The sequence below is a fragment of the Chlamydotis macqueenii genome, chromosome 14 (assembly GCF_036417535.1).
Source record: "Chlamydotis macqueenii isolate bChlMac1 chromosome 14, bChlMac1.mat, whole genome shotgun sequence".
In the NCBI taxonomy this organism is placed as follows: domain Eukaryota; kingdom Metazoa; phylum Chordata; class Aves; order Otidiformes; family Otididae; genus Chlamydotis; species Chlamydotis macqueenii.
The window spans coordinates 18,488,323-18,503,129 of NC_141569.1; positions in this window are offsets into that span (position 1 = coordinate 18,488,323).

A 14,807-nucleotide genomic window follows, 5' to 3' on the forward strand; every position below is an offset into this window, starting at 1 on the left:
CAGATTGGTTTGGAGTGTCTAGAAATAACTTTTTTTTTTTGCCAAAACGTTGTTCTGTTGAGTTTAACACTGGCATCTTTTGCTCATCCCTTGGGAATACAGAAATAAGACCACATGGCATTTTATCCGTAAGAACTAGTGCTGGTGGAGGTGACGCAAGAGCGACTGGATGCTCCCCGGTACAACGTGGTACCTGTATGAGACTAAACACATTCAGCAGCTCTCACTCGATAGGTATCAGCCTTGCTTTGATATTAATGTCTAATTCTCTATATTGATATTAATAAGATATTAATGAGCTAAAGCTCACGCAATGCTGCAGTCAGTCAAGGCCGTAGCTGGCACAGTTATTGCCTCTGAGAATACCAAGAGGTGCAGCTACCAGTCAACGCTGCAGAGATACTGAAATTCTCCAAATATTGTTCAGATTTATATTTTAGCGCTTTTTTTTTAGCACATTTACATACACAGGAAAACAAATGGAAACAAAATGGTAATTAGCTTGAAATATGGTAGTGTAGAAAAATACATACTGACTCCTTTTCGCTTCAGAAGTGAGAAAAGTATTTCAGTTCTCATATTTGCTGGCAATGCATGTTCATAATTTAGACGTATGATTCTGTACTTGGGATCTGCTCAGTCAGATGCACAACACAATTCTTAATTATTTCAAAATTATTTAAATGGAGTAATAAATCCAGCCTTTTATGTAACATGGCTGCCTGACCCAAAGAAATATGTGGGCAATTATCGTGATTCCCAAGCGGATTTTTTTTCCCCAAATCAGTCGCTAATTATTGGCTGCACTCGCAATGATCACTTGGAGTAATTGTGATGTTTTGCCGCATTGTTTCGGACAAAAACAATACAATCCTCTTAATGAAAATAAATGTCTGGATTTTATTCCTAGGCTAAAATGCAAATGGAGTTGATCTGATGTTTAGGAACGTAAAAAAAACAGAAGTGTCTTAAAAAAAAAAAAAAGTTTAGGAACTTGCAATGCTAATTTTCTAAACAAGAAAGCTCAGTATCCACCCCGGGGGCAGCCAATTTGTGCAGACTCTGGAGAGCCCACCCTTCCCGATGAAAAACCAAAGCCACCCAGCCAGGACCGCATCGCACTATGGAGAGCTGCACTGCTGGTTTATTTGCTTTTTTCAACTGAGCAGGGAATTAATTCTGTCTTTGAAAGTATCTACAATTTCATTGTCCTTGCAGAACCCACAGCAAGGTCACAGCAAATGGTGGCAAACGTAGATCAGTCTAGTAATGAAGGGTCTAGCCTTGAATATATATTTTTGGTTAAAACAAGAAAAATCAATGTATCTTAAACAGGTTTTTAAAACTTTTCTGTGTAATAACTCACGTGTGACGATACACCATTCAAAATCACACCTTCTCCATCTAGCACAACCTTCTAACTTCCAACTGTAGGTAGCCAAGTCCTCTTTAAAGGCCAACCACCTAAATTAAAAATAACCAGCAGTAATAATATTGATTTATCATCTCTAGAGGTCTATTTTTCACAGGTGTCTAGTTAAACTTCAAGTAATCTCCTCATTTAGGACACTTTTCCTCTCAGTGCAGTTACCCCGGTGCAGGTTTCAGCTGCTTTTAAAGTTACTCTCAGGGCTCTAATCTGTGTTCAGTCTGATTGCTCTGGGAAAACTAAATAAAAAAATCGGTTTCTGAAGCAGGAACAAGGATAAAGAGAGCCAAGAAGACATGAAACAAGAGCTCTGCTCCCAATCCTGCTCCATTTCACAAATCCTTGATTGAATGTGGAGAGGGTGACATAACCTCAAAAAAATTTCCTCAGACTTCTGTAGTATTCCAGATGAAAAGAAATGGTCTTTCTCACCTTCCTTTTAGTCTGAATATAGCTTTTTTTTTTTCTCACTGTATTTGCTTTAAAGAGAAATACATTCTATGGTATTTTACATTCTTTAATTTTCTTGCACAAATATATATGCATACGCAGAAAGAAAGGGAAAGAGCAGCTCTGCACACAGCCCTGCCTTTTTATACTGGGCTTCCTTCATGTTTAACTGGAAAATATTCTGACAGCCTCTGTCCCTGCAAGAACAATATCTGATTTACTAAAGCGTGTAGTAACGCATAGCGTGAACCAGAGTGCAGGATGCAGTCCCTTAATGCCAGTAGTTATCTGAGCTGTGTTGTTAAAAAATACATAATAGAAAAAAATATATATTATACACTGCCTTCAAAATAATTGCCATATATGTATGTGTGTATGTCTGTATGTATGTTTGTATACACACACGCATATTTGTATGTATGAGAAATTTACCCATCTATCTATAAAGGATAGCGTATCCTAACTCCAATCTTTAATGGAAAACTTTCCAAAATGTAATAAGCAAATCAGCTAAATAAAACTTAGAGACATTACCTTCTGTGAGAACATGGAGCTGTTTGTGATGACGCGTGGGTAATTTCCTCTGGAGAACTACCAAAACCAGCCCAACAGCTCCCAGCCGGGCGACTGAACCCATGCAAGAGCAAACCAAGGGACCTGCAGACGATGCGTTGCGACTGACTTTGTTTTGCTGATGTTTCGTAGGAAATGCATGATTTTAAATGGCTGCCAAATGAAATACCCTCCTAATTCTCTCGGATTTACTGTTTGCTTTCAAAAGGATAGAGTGTGAACTAATCACGGCAGAGTTTAGCAGCATTTTAAAGAAGGAAAACAGGCAGTGGGTGGAAATAAAAAGGGTTGGTTTGTCACTATTACCTATGAGTTGGTTTGCCGAAAATCTCATCAGTGAAACTCTCCCCCGGCTGCCAGTGAAGGCTGTGGTTCCTCACGTCCCGTCTCTGCTCAGCCTCCATCGTGCTGCACAACCAACGCGCCGACTGCCGGCACACGCCCAGCCAGCATCCTACATCTCTGTTTTGCTCTGCGTCTCTGTTGAACAAGTTCACGTAGAGGCAAGCCATGCTAATCTCACTCTTATCAGTGGTTGCCAGGGCTTGGGACAGTAACTTTGAATTAGCATGAGGTGAGTAATTCCCCACATCCTTTGTAAGAGCTTTAAGCAATAGCTGCTGTATGAAATTATTCATTTCCCATTGCTGTCAGCAGTCCTTTTATTTACCGTGATTTTTCTGTCCTTTATCCCCAGCCCTAGTTTTGACCTTTAACTCATCAGTTACGTTTTATGCTTTCCACACGCATCATAAATTCCTATTACTCCGAGAGGCTGCAGTGGAAGATGCTGTGTGACAGCAGGTACGACTGCTCTCGCTCCCTGGCTCCCGGGCAGACGTGCTTTATATCAAATCTGGCTCTTGCATGTCTGCATCCATCAGAAAGGCTGATGTATGGGAGCAACCCATCATCCCCTGCAGGAAAATACCCCTGGGGAATACAGGAGAGATGGAATGAGCACAAAACTTTGCAGCTTGTCTCATCAACATGCCCGTCACACAGGCAAAATTAAAGTCTTCACGATGGCAAATGCAAGCCAGGGAGCTCAGAAGCTTGGTCCAGTCCTGTCCCTCAGGGCATCCTCTCTCGCTCGGTGCAAGGGGCTCGTGGGTGAGCAGACACACCTAGCGATGTTTGCTGCAAGCAAACCCACACGGCCGTTCTGGTGAGTTTATCAAACGTGCAGAGCTCCAGCCCCCGTCTCCCTGTGTGCCGTGGCGAGGAGATGTCACACCGTTGGCCCCGCGGCACCTGGGTTGGGGACAAGGAACGCCAGCACGCAGCCGGCAGATGGAATCGGAGGGCAGAGACTGCTACAGCCTTGGCTCCTCTTCCAGTGACATATTTCAATCAGAATGCCTGGTTCTTTAATTATTTCCTCATTATACACGGTACAGCAGCACTTGTGCGAGCTGTTTTAACTAATGTGATTTTGCTATGGAGAGTGTAAGAGAAAGCGCTTCGTTAATTGGCTCGCCTGCGAGCAGCAATCAACGGGACGAACGCACCCCGCACCGCCAGGAAAACACAAATTGAATCATTCCCCCAGCTTTCATTTGTGCGCTGGCCATCCAGGTGCACAGAAAACACATTTCATGTTAAATCCAGACCACATAGTGGACATAAATTTATACAACAGTATTAAATTGTTTCTATTTACAAAGTAATTCTGGATGAGATTATACATTCCTGGCTTGGATTGACTGCAAATTCTCCATCCTGTGACTTGATTAAAAGGCATTATGAAGGAAAGATGGCAGGAAGGCAGCCTGCGTGTTCAAGTCAGGAAAAAGCACCCAGCTTGCCCCGCTGAACGTCCTTCTGAGCGGGAGGAGCTGCTCTGTCCGACTGCCGCATCTCTGCTGCATACCCCGATAAGCCCAGCTCCAGAACGTCACAGTTTCCGTTCTGCACTTCCATTTAAAATTCCTCTTTCATATGCTGTTCTGAGGCCAGTTGCTTGCAATCTGGATCGTAAGGCAAATATTTAAAGTTCAAGATATAAACAGGAATAGCTCGCTCGAGAAACTGATACAGCACTGGAAAGGCTTTTATCTTCCCAAGTTACCACTTCACGTCTGATTCAGCACGGCACGTAACCGTGCACGGGCCCATGTGTGTATTCTCATTAATGAAAATAAGGACAAACAAGAACAAACAACTGAAATAAATGTCACATGAAAATGCAATTTTTTCGCGAAGGAGAACATCTCCCATTGCTCAGCCGGGGGGGGGGCGGGCTGTGAAGGGCTGAGCTGAACGCAGGGACCGCAGCAACCCCCCAGTTTTTCTGGAGCCTGGTGGCACCTGTGAGAGTGGGACTGGCCAGAAAACCACAGCAGCACCACCACCAAACTTATACAGATGTATTTTTGTGTATGCACTTTCTATAGAGATCTAGTTATACTTTTTATATATGAAGCTTATATATAACTTGAGATATATACATATATATTACAACAAATTGTCAACCCATCAACTTTGGTTTCATACTGATTTGACAACTCTGATTTTTTTGTGGCATGGAACTAGCTTTGAAATAGCCGACAGCATCAGCTCTAAGAAGGGCAAGAGCCAGTTTCTCTCTCTGCTGGCAGTGGTTTGTAAAGAGGACACCAGCTGACAGCAGAGCCAGGGAAGGAATGCTCTTAGGACACTTTTCTTGGACACAAGAGCTGCCAGAGTCCGAAAACATGATGAGAAACCAAGGTGGTACCCAGCCCAGGTGAAGGGCCAAAGCAGCCAGGACCCTCGCTGCTCACCAGCTCCGGTCACACCGCATTTACAGATTCGTTATCAGCAAACCGATATTACCAGGAACTCTCTACCAGAAGACTCTCGATTCCTGGCTTTGTCCTCATCTTCAGCCTCTTCCTTTTTCTCCCTTCCCATAGCAATTCCTTAGGCTGTGGCTGCTGCGTTCAGTTTTTCCCACACAGTATCCCACTTTGAGGAATAAGTGGTCTTCATCCCTTTCTTGGCAGCAGACATGGACATGATAAGAAATCCAGTTAAGCCATAGGACCAGGCGAGCAGAGTCAACACCAACCCGTTCAGGCTGAAACAATAACCGGAAGGTAACGCTGACAGAGCAGCGACTGCCGCAGCATGCTGCTTGCTGCGATCACTGAAACAGAGAGATGTTACAGGAGACGAAGATACTGTCATTGGGAAGCAAAAAAAAAAAAAAACCCCAAACCTGGAGGAAACGATAAGGCTCAGCACCGTCCTTTGCCGTTGGCCCTGCAGCATCTTCTCCCCTCCGGATCTGGTTCTGGCTGTGCAGAAATAACCCAGAACTGACACAGAAGTGAACCGACTGCTTTCCCTTTGCTTTGCGTGGTGCCTCCAGTCGATTCGGGACCTGCAGCACCTTCCGGCAACCAACCCCGAAGCCCAGCCTGGCCTTGAGCACTGCCAGGGGTGGGGCATCCACAGCTTCTCTGGGCAACCTGGGCCAGCACCTCAGCATCCTCACAGTGAGGAATTTCTTCTTTATATCTGATCTAAACCCACCCTATTCCAGTATAAAGCCATCACCCCTTGTCCTGTCACCACCTGCCCTTGTCAAAAGCCCCTCTCCAGCTTCACATTTATAAGAAAGTTCCAAGAGAGCATTCCTGGGTTTCATTTTCGGTTTCACCCTCCCTTACGGAGTTAACAGCAAAACGCCCCAAATGGCGCTTTTATAGGGATAATTGGAGATATGTACCATAGCAAATACACCTCTAATAAAATGAAATGTCTCACTTGAATAAAATGAGATTCTGTTGATATCTTTTGCTGGAAAATCAACCTGTTTCTTCTTAAATTAACCTGGCCTTCAGTCTCTTAACACTTAATTGTTACTTCCCTCGTCTCCACTAATGGGTTTTAAATCAAAGGAACACGAAAAATAATTGGAACTGTTTAAATTCCTTCTCATTGATTTGGCTCAGTAGTTCCCAGCTTCTGCAGTCTGGCTCTGCCAATGCACTCTCTGTGTGTGTGCGTGCGCATGTGTGTGTGTCACTGCATGTGTACGTGCACACGTGTGTGCCTGCCTGTGTGCGTGTGCTCTGTAGATACACGCACACACATGTATGCTACCGGTTTTGCACTCATGCAATGCATGAAACCCAGCTTTGGAATGGCAAAGTCAGAGTAATGTATGTTCAACCAGTGCTAAACTTCAGTTTGGCGATCAAATTCTCCAGATCTGATAAAATTACATCTAAATATGTCACTTTCTTGCAATTCTATGCTTACGAAACTAGCAGACTCTCATCTAATTTTTACAGCCCCAGCATAGGGTGAGGTTGGGAGGCTGGGTGCTTGTGGGTGTTCTGGGGTACGATCTGGGGTCGGTAGCAGCTATAACCAGAACCTGATGCTGTGCTCACGATTTAACCCCCGGTCCCAGGATGTCGCTTGCTTCCGCGCTGTCACTAGCTCCAACAAGCAATGACATCGTTGACAGTGTCACTCGCTCTTTGGGCAGTTCAGAACTTGCAAAATAAATCATTAAAAAATGACTTTAACATTCCAGTCACACCCATCCCCTCATCCGGCTGCAGTAATGCCAGCCAGGTGGAATTTACGCTCGGTGTAATCAATCCAGATAGTTTCCTTCCTTGAGTAATTTTCTGCCCAATATTTTGATCTCATGTTAATTTTCCTCCCTCTTTTAATCCTGCCATTTTGTCATCGGGGCAGGGGCGTGGTCACCAGGCCAGCTCATACCCCAGCCTGGGCGCTGGAGCTGCGCGTGGTGGCAATTGCCCACTCCTGTCCCCTGCCCACTCGTGTCACCCCCGGCATCGCTCCCCTCCCTGGAAACGCACTGGGTCAGCAGTCCCACTGGTAGGGGTGCCGTTTCTTCTCCCTTCTCAAAATTTGAAGCATTGCCTCCAAGCCGGGGCATCCAGTCCGTTCTCTCCTCTGCTTGTTGCCTGCACAGCATATGCTAATTCAGATTTTAAAACGGGCATCCCTTCAGAGAAAAACAGAGATTGCGTACTGCAAGGGAAGAGAAGGCTCCCAGCAGCACCAGCACCTCCAAGACCCGTGCACCTGAGAAGCAGAGGGTTTATCTCTGCGTAACTGCATATTGGAAATATTTCTCTGCTCAAATGAAGAGATACAGCTGAAAACCCAAAGACACAAAAAAGGTAGCGCTTCTAACCCCCAGCGAGATAAAGGCAGCGTCACCCACGCTCGCAGATACGTTGCAAGGATTTGAACAAAATCCTGCGATTTGTCTCTTCCTCTGACAAACAGAGGATGCCCGTGACCTGTGGCAGCGGCGAGTGGTGCTGTGACCGTACCAGCACGGATCCAGACCTCGGCGCTGTGCTCAGAGGGCAGGATTCCCCGAGGGGGTATTTCACCTCTGGAGTGGAAACACCTTATCTCCGTTCCTTGCTGCAGAGCACCATCAGCTGCAAAAGCCTAAATTGCTCCACACTGGGCTTCTTGGCCCTGATTTCCAGAATACATTGAAGAACAGCAATTAAAAAAAAATAAAAAATAAAAAAAGGCAGCCCTGTTCTTTCCGAGCAATACCCTCTAAGTACATAAAGATATACTATATATATTTCTAGACACAGCTCAAAGACATGTCTCCAATATTTACTTCATGTTCAAGCAATCCTCGTTTTAAAGCCCTCCCTTTTAAACACAGTTCTTACCGGTCACAGGGTGAGCGTACGGAGTCCGACATCTCACAGAGTGTGTCGCTGTAGGAAGATGTGATCGGACAAGACAGGCATCTCCTTTTGGGATCCACGCGGCGGCTCGACGTACTGGTGCTGCTCGGTCCTTTCTGGGCAAAAGCTTCATTACAAACCCTCCAGAGCAGTGAGGGAGGCACGGCTTTCAGACAGGGATCTCCACGCCTCTTTAGCCACACTTTGCAGGCTATGAGGTGAGAAAATACACTTGCTTTAACCTCACCCTAGTCCACGGGCTGCAGGAAATCCCTTTTTCTCAGAAAATAGGTAGCCGTAGTTCTCTGCACAGCGGTGAGATCCTGGCGCAGCCTTGTTTCTCCCCTACCAGTGCCGACATACAGCTCAGAGCTGAACCGATGTGTTCGTACATCATCTCAATAATTTTGACACCAAAGCACCAGGTGAGCTCAGTCCTGCACCAGAGCTGCTGCCGGAGCCGGAGATCTCGAGGGCCCAGGCTCACACCGTGAGAACTGGCTCATGCAGAGAGCGATCACCCTTGGGATGGAGCCAAGACCAGCGGGCAACCTGTAAAACACAACAGGAGCCAGCAGAAACTGAAACAAAAAAAGTGCACATTTACACTGGGCAAGGTGAAAACAATAAACTTTTTCTTTTAATGCTATCAGTAATTAGGTTTTACACTTTCCCCAGAATGAGGACGTCTGGAATATGGATCATACCCATCGCATGTTTTCACTAGAGAAGACAATTCAGGTATTATACAGTACAGCACACTTAAAAGCATTGTGTCTTGATCCCACCTGTTTTTAAATTAAAATGCTGGCAGCAGGTTCTGCGTTAGTTCTTGCAGGTCTCCTCTCAAAATCTTTCTGTCACCCAAAGGTGCAAGGCAAGGTTAAAGTAACCGAATAGGAGTCTCTGTCATTGGCAGGGTTTACTGGAAACAGGAACATTTTCATGCACTGAATATTTTCTCACTCAAGGCAAGTTGGATATTTTCTATCAGGTTATCAGCAGGCGGTAATATTTTGGTGCTCTAACGCTGCTGAAATAAAGACATCACAAAAAGCACAGCGTAGGACTTTTATCTCGAGGAAATCTAATGCAATATGCCACTCCAAATTTTAGTTATATGCTCTTACACCGTAAAGAACAGTAGGTGTTTTGGCTGCACAGCAGAACCAATCTTCTGGGTACAACCTTTCCCAGCTGCATGACCTTACCTTTTTTAATACAGTCTTATAAGACAAATATTATTAGCGCAAAGAGCTTTAAAATCCCACCACCTGAACGTTTAGACTCTTGAGGAATGCAGCAGTCCCTAGAGGCACCAAGCACCACCAGGATGAGCAGCAGCGCAGACCTTCTCCATCGTGGTAATGAGTATTTTAAATCCTCGTTGAAAAAGCTCCAAAATTACATTACGAGGAAAAGTATCTGGGCAAGTAAATATTCCCTGATTTCCCCTGATACAAGGGCGTGCTGCCTGCAAGTCGTGGAGGCATTTCAAGATCACTTTGTGGTTCAGGCAGGAGCTGATGAACAGCTCATGGTAGGTAATGGAGAAAAAACATCATCAGTTAGAGAGCTGGGAAACCTTCCCACTGGAGAAAGGAATTTTCCTGTCTATGCTGCAAAAGATCCCTTGCAATGAGAGGGCTGAGGAAGATGGCCAGAGACATACGTGCAGCCTATAGAGGTACTCTTCCATTGCTGAGAGATTATCTACACAAAATGCTAAACATTAACGTAAATATTCCCTGGGCTCGGGAGGGGAACACTTCATCACAGTTCACTTGGAAAGAGAAGTCTTCCCTTATTTCATAGCTCAGCCAGAGAGAGTGGTCAAAGACATGCAGGTGAGGAGGAGGAGGAGAGCAGGAGATCTGCCAAGGAAGAGGAGGACAGCACAAACAAGGAGCGGAGAAGAGAGAGGAGTGCAGTGTCCATGGGATGAATCCATGTCTTAGTACCAAAGAGATTTTCCAGCCAGGTGTTTTGCCACAGACCTTCCTGCCTACCTGTGACGAGGGAGAATGAAGTCAACATTGACCAGTAAAGGTTTGCTGGAGCAGCGAGATGATCACAGGAATAAAATCCAGTCCATCAAAAGAAGTGGTGGCCACCTATAATCTAATACCTACTGGTATTGCTGACGAAAAAAAAAAACCTAATAGAGATAATAAGGAATGGAGATATATGTTGTTGATGTCTTTGTTAACTGCCCTTCCCTCCTCTGCAGCGGTGCAGCAGTACTGCTCCTGGCAAAAGTCACAACGAAGCAGCAAACGTTACCTGAACCAGCCTTTCTTGTGAGTGTTTCAGCTGCCCTTAATGTAAGAAAATTAAATTAAAGTAAAAACAAACCACTAACACAGCAGGACGAGAATCAATTTTGCTTCAAAATGATCATTCAAACCTGATGACGAGCTTATTTAAGCAAAAAATATTAACCAGTTCTGTACTTTTCCTCCACAGCCCTCATTCCCTGCGAGGTCTCGTGGCTCCATGCAGAAATTCCCCACCCGGCCACGGTCCTGCAGTTGGGTCAGGGTGAAACTGCCAGAGTCACGGGTGCCTGGGGTGTTCAGGGTACCAGCTACCACCACAGACCAGCCCGAGAAACTCGGGAACATTCATGCAAAGAAATTTCTGAAGCCAAATACATGCAGCTGAAGTTTATTTATGAGAGTTATGCTCAGTCATGGAACAGGGGTTTGAGGCCAGCATGTCCCTTCTGCACTCAAACAAATATCTTGTCATGAAACATCCATGAGAAAGCCTATGAAGCTCTGAGGAATTATTTAAAACTAACTAACGCTTAAAAACAGCAAGGTTTTTTGTGGATGATAAGGAAGATGGGATTTATCAAACAAATTGTGCACTCAACAGAAGCTGCTAAAAATCTTCCGTAGGTTACCAAGCCATTTTTAGGCTCGGGATGCCTTATGAATATTTCTCTAGGCTGCCTGGCGCATTGTCCCACTGGATGTGAGTTGAATTTACATAGCGTGTGCAGATAATCAGAGTTGTCATCATTTACATGAAACAAATGAGACAAACATTTAAACAAATAAACAGTCCATGGTTTTATGAAAACATGATGACTGCATAATTAATTCTTCCCAGGCACTGCAAATTCCTACATCGTTTGAACCAATGTGTTCAGAGTCTGACATTTGAAAAAGAAGAGAAAAAGCACTGGGGCAAGTCTGAGAAGATTGCCTTTCATAGTGCTGGTACCTCGGCACTGCAACCAGCCAGGAGGGCAGTTAGGTGGGGTCCTACCTCATTCCTCAGCGTTGTCCGGGCATCCACATCCACAACCAGGATGGAAGGGCTTGCCATGTCTTGAAGAGCCTAGAGACCAAAGGCTGAAAACCACCCCAGGGGTGCCCAACACTACAGCTGGGATATCTCCTCTGCTTTCATTTTCTTTTCCTTGTGAAATGCTAAGATTAATGACTTTGCGGAGTCTGCCCAAGCACGCTTCTCTGGTTGTTCCACTTGAGGACTCCTCGTTTCCTCAGCCACTTCCACATGACCCAGTTGCTGGGACAGTAAGCCCCATTTTGATCTGAAATTCTTCATATTAATAATGTCATACATTACATTTGACAGCCTCTAACCGATTCTCTGACTTTTATATGGCAAAAACTTGTGGCGGTGTTACCGGCTTTCCCTTTTTTATTAACTGCTCTGACTGGCAGCGAAATCCCCAACAGAAACGGATGATCCCAGGAGAATTTTTCAAAGGTTAGATCCTCTCATGCTGATGCAACGTTTTTGTCATTATTCAAGAAGACAGATTAATCACTTAGGCCTATATCCTAATCACAGTAGGGAGAAAAAAAAAAAGTCAGTCAGGTGCTTAAAAAAGGTTTAAGCATTTAAATATACTTCACAAATTTAGTCCTTGGTAATACTGGAACAGGGAGAGTAGCAAAGGGGGAGGATCAGACAAAGGAACGGGCTTTCACTATGAGCCCAAAGAGAATGAAGCAATACAGCATCAGGAGTGGAAAACATAGAGGGGGAGATGTAGAAAACTTTTTTTTTTCTTAACAAGAAGGTAGAGACTAGCACGAAGGGTACCAACCCTGCAAGCACAGTAAAAATGGCCATAATTCACAGCTTCTGAGGAGACTGGAGCTACAAGGCAAAGTCACTCACAAATGGATTCCTTTCGTTATGCTGGACAATAGCTCCATAGTTTCTCTAAAAAACCATAATGCTGTACTTCATTCCTACAGTGAAAACACACAAGTGAAAATACACAGACCAAGGGAAAAAAACATACAAACTGCCTCGATGGAAAGCAAAGTTTGGGAAAACTTGCATTTTCTTCATGTCTTCACTCTAAGCTCGAGGCTGGCTAGCTGAAATCTGCTGAGCATAATGAAACCTGATAGGACATTCCATTGATTCGAAGCCTTAAGTAATATCCCTCAGACAGACGGGAAGTCAACGTATATCTCAGGACGTGTCAACGTGTCTGTCTCAGGACAGACTCTTTGCCAAATATATCTGTCCACCATAGCTTACGGTGCCCAAAGCGTGTTTGTCCTCCCTACCTCCTGCTGCTGAAGGACAATCCCTCCTTTCCTCCTCTCCCTGTCCCACAAGGCCAATTGGAGAAGTCCATCTCCTTTCCCCAGTTCCCTTCCAATCCAGCTGTGGGTCACGCTCAAGATCCACTTGGCCGAGCAGTGCAGACCAGCCCCAGGTCCTTTGGTTCTCAGAGGGCAGATCATTGCTCCCATAACAAGTTTATCTTACCTCCTACTGAACACTCTCAGCTCATAAACCGTGCAAGGGTGTATTTTGACAGGTGAAGTATATTTTCTTGTGGCTGAGCCATGGTGCAGCTCATCTGTTCAAATCAGCTCCCAGATTGTTTACATTCCCGTGAGAGAGTCCTGTTCATCGCAAAGTCAATATGAGGTCCGATTATTATGGTCAAATGGCTCTTAACTCTCCAGGCAAGTCAGCCATTGATCTCTGAAAAACTCTGATGCTACTTCAGGCCTCCGTGTGAACTCTAGATGAACGAGCAGAGCCTCTCCTACGGGGCTTGCAGGCTGTGCCTGTTCAAGGCCATGTACAATTTCCTAAATACCATCCCTTTATCCATCCCTATTCTAGGTTTTGTTGTAGGACTCTTGGTTTGAATGAAATTTGGCTGAAAAAAAAAACATATTCCAGCTCATGGACAAGCTCATATTCCAGCTCAAGGCAACATCCTGCAAAAATCTAAATAAAGTAATTCTCTTCAATCAACCGGCGCAGGGAGGCAGAGCTGAGAAACGAAGGCCTTTGCACTGCTCCCATGTACATATGCAGACAGGCAACAGGATAGTTTTCTTTGGAAATTTAGAAGAATTACAACAAAAGTGTTGGGACTTCGCTTAAATTCTAGACTTTTAATTCCATCACATAACAAAGCTGACATGGTTTGTCTTCCTTCCAGACATCACAGGAGCAGCCAGCAATTTAAACCAGCTCATTCGGTACTTTGTCAGATTAGCATAAATCCCTTCCTAACACGTGGGACAGAACAAGCTTAAAATTAATAAAAAGAGATTGCCCAGAGTTATATAGACTGTATTTAGTGTCTAAAGGCCTGATACAGACTCTGTTGGAACACTCCTATGAACGTCATTACATGCTGAACCACACTCTTGGACTGCTGCGTGCGTACAAAAACGAACACAAAAGAGCTGCTCACCTTCTATCTCTGATCGCTAGTCAGAACAGAGAGCTTAGCATATTATGGGAAAGGATGCATTTTAGAGAGATTTATAAATCTTTAACATTTATTTATTGTGTTTTAAAAAGAGGAATTTATCACATTCAGTTGAGAATGAAGATCTTAGTGCCTTTTCCTCCAAAGTAATGAGGAAATGCATTTACTTTTCACTCTGCAAATCTCCTAATTTCAGTAGACAGCACTTTCTAAATGCTGCTGTACATTTGTCGTGGCAAAAACATTTCTTTTTCAGATTCCCAAGTACACACTTTTCTGGAAAAAGGCTCTCCTATTATCCTAGGGACCTTTTGTACAGGGTGCAACCAAGGGGAAATGCATTTTCACTCTTCCCCGAAGAACTGAAGACATGATGCTTCAATAGTTGATTTTTTTTTCCCTTCCTGAAGCACACCGTATGCTTGTAGAGACCCTTATTCAAATGCATGGTGCATTTCAACAGAATTTAGAGGGTAGAATCTGTCCATCGTTGTGGTGATAAAATTTCAGCCAAAAAGAAGAGTTACCCTGGGCACAGTCATATTTACACATATAATTGTGTAACTCTGCCAACTATTCAGACAATAATTTGTTTGTCAAGTTCCATTTATTTGACTTTAAAAACGTCAAGAGAAGATGTTGAGTTTATTCTTGACATTTCCCCCCGTAGGTAATAGCTTGCATAAACATGGTATGAATATTCAACATTCAAGCCTTAAAATTTGGACTGCCAGGTAATTACATAAATCATGCAGTATTATTGCTTTTCCTTCATGACATATGTAACTAAGCAACAAACCAGGAATTTAAATATTAAATTTAATACATTCTGCCCTTTTTGAGGTGATAAGTTACACAGAGCTCTCAGCTCAGCACAAGGTGGGTCCTGCTGTCCTAAAGGTGAAGAATCAGAGAAACACGTCCAATCAAA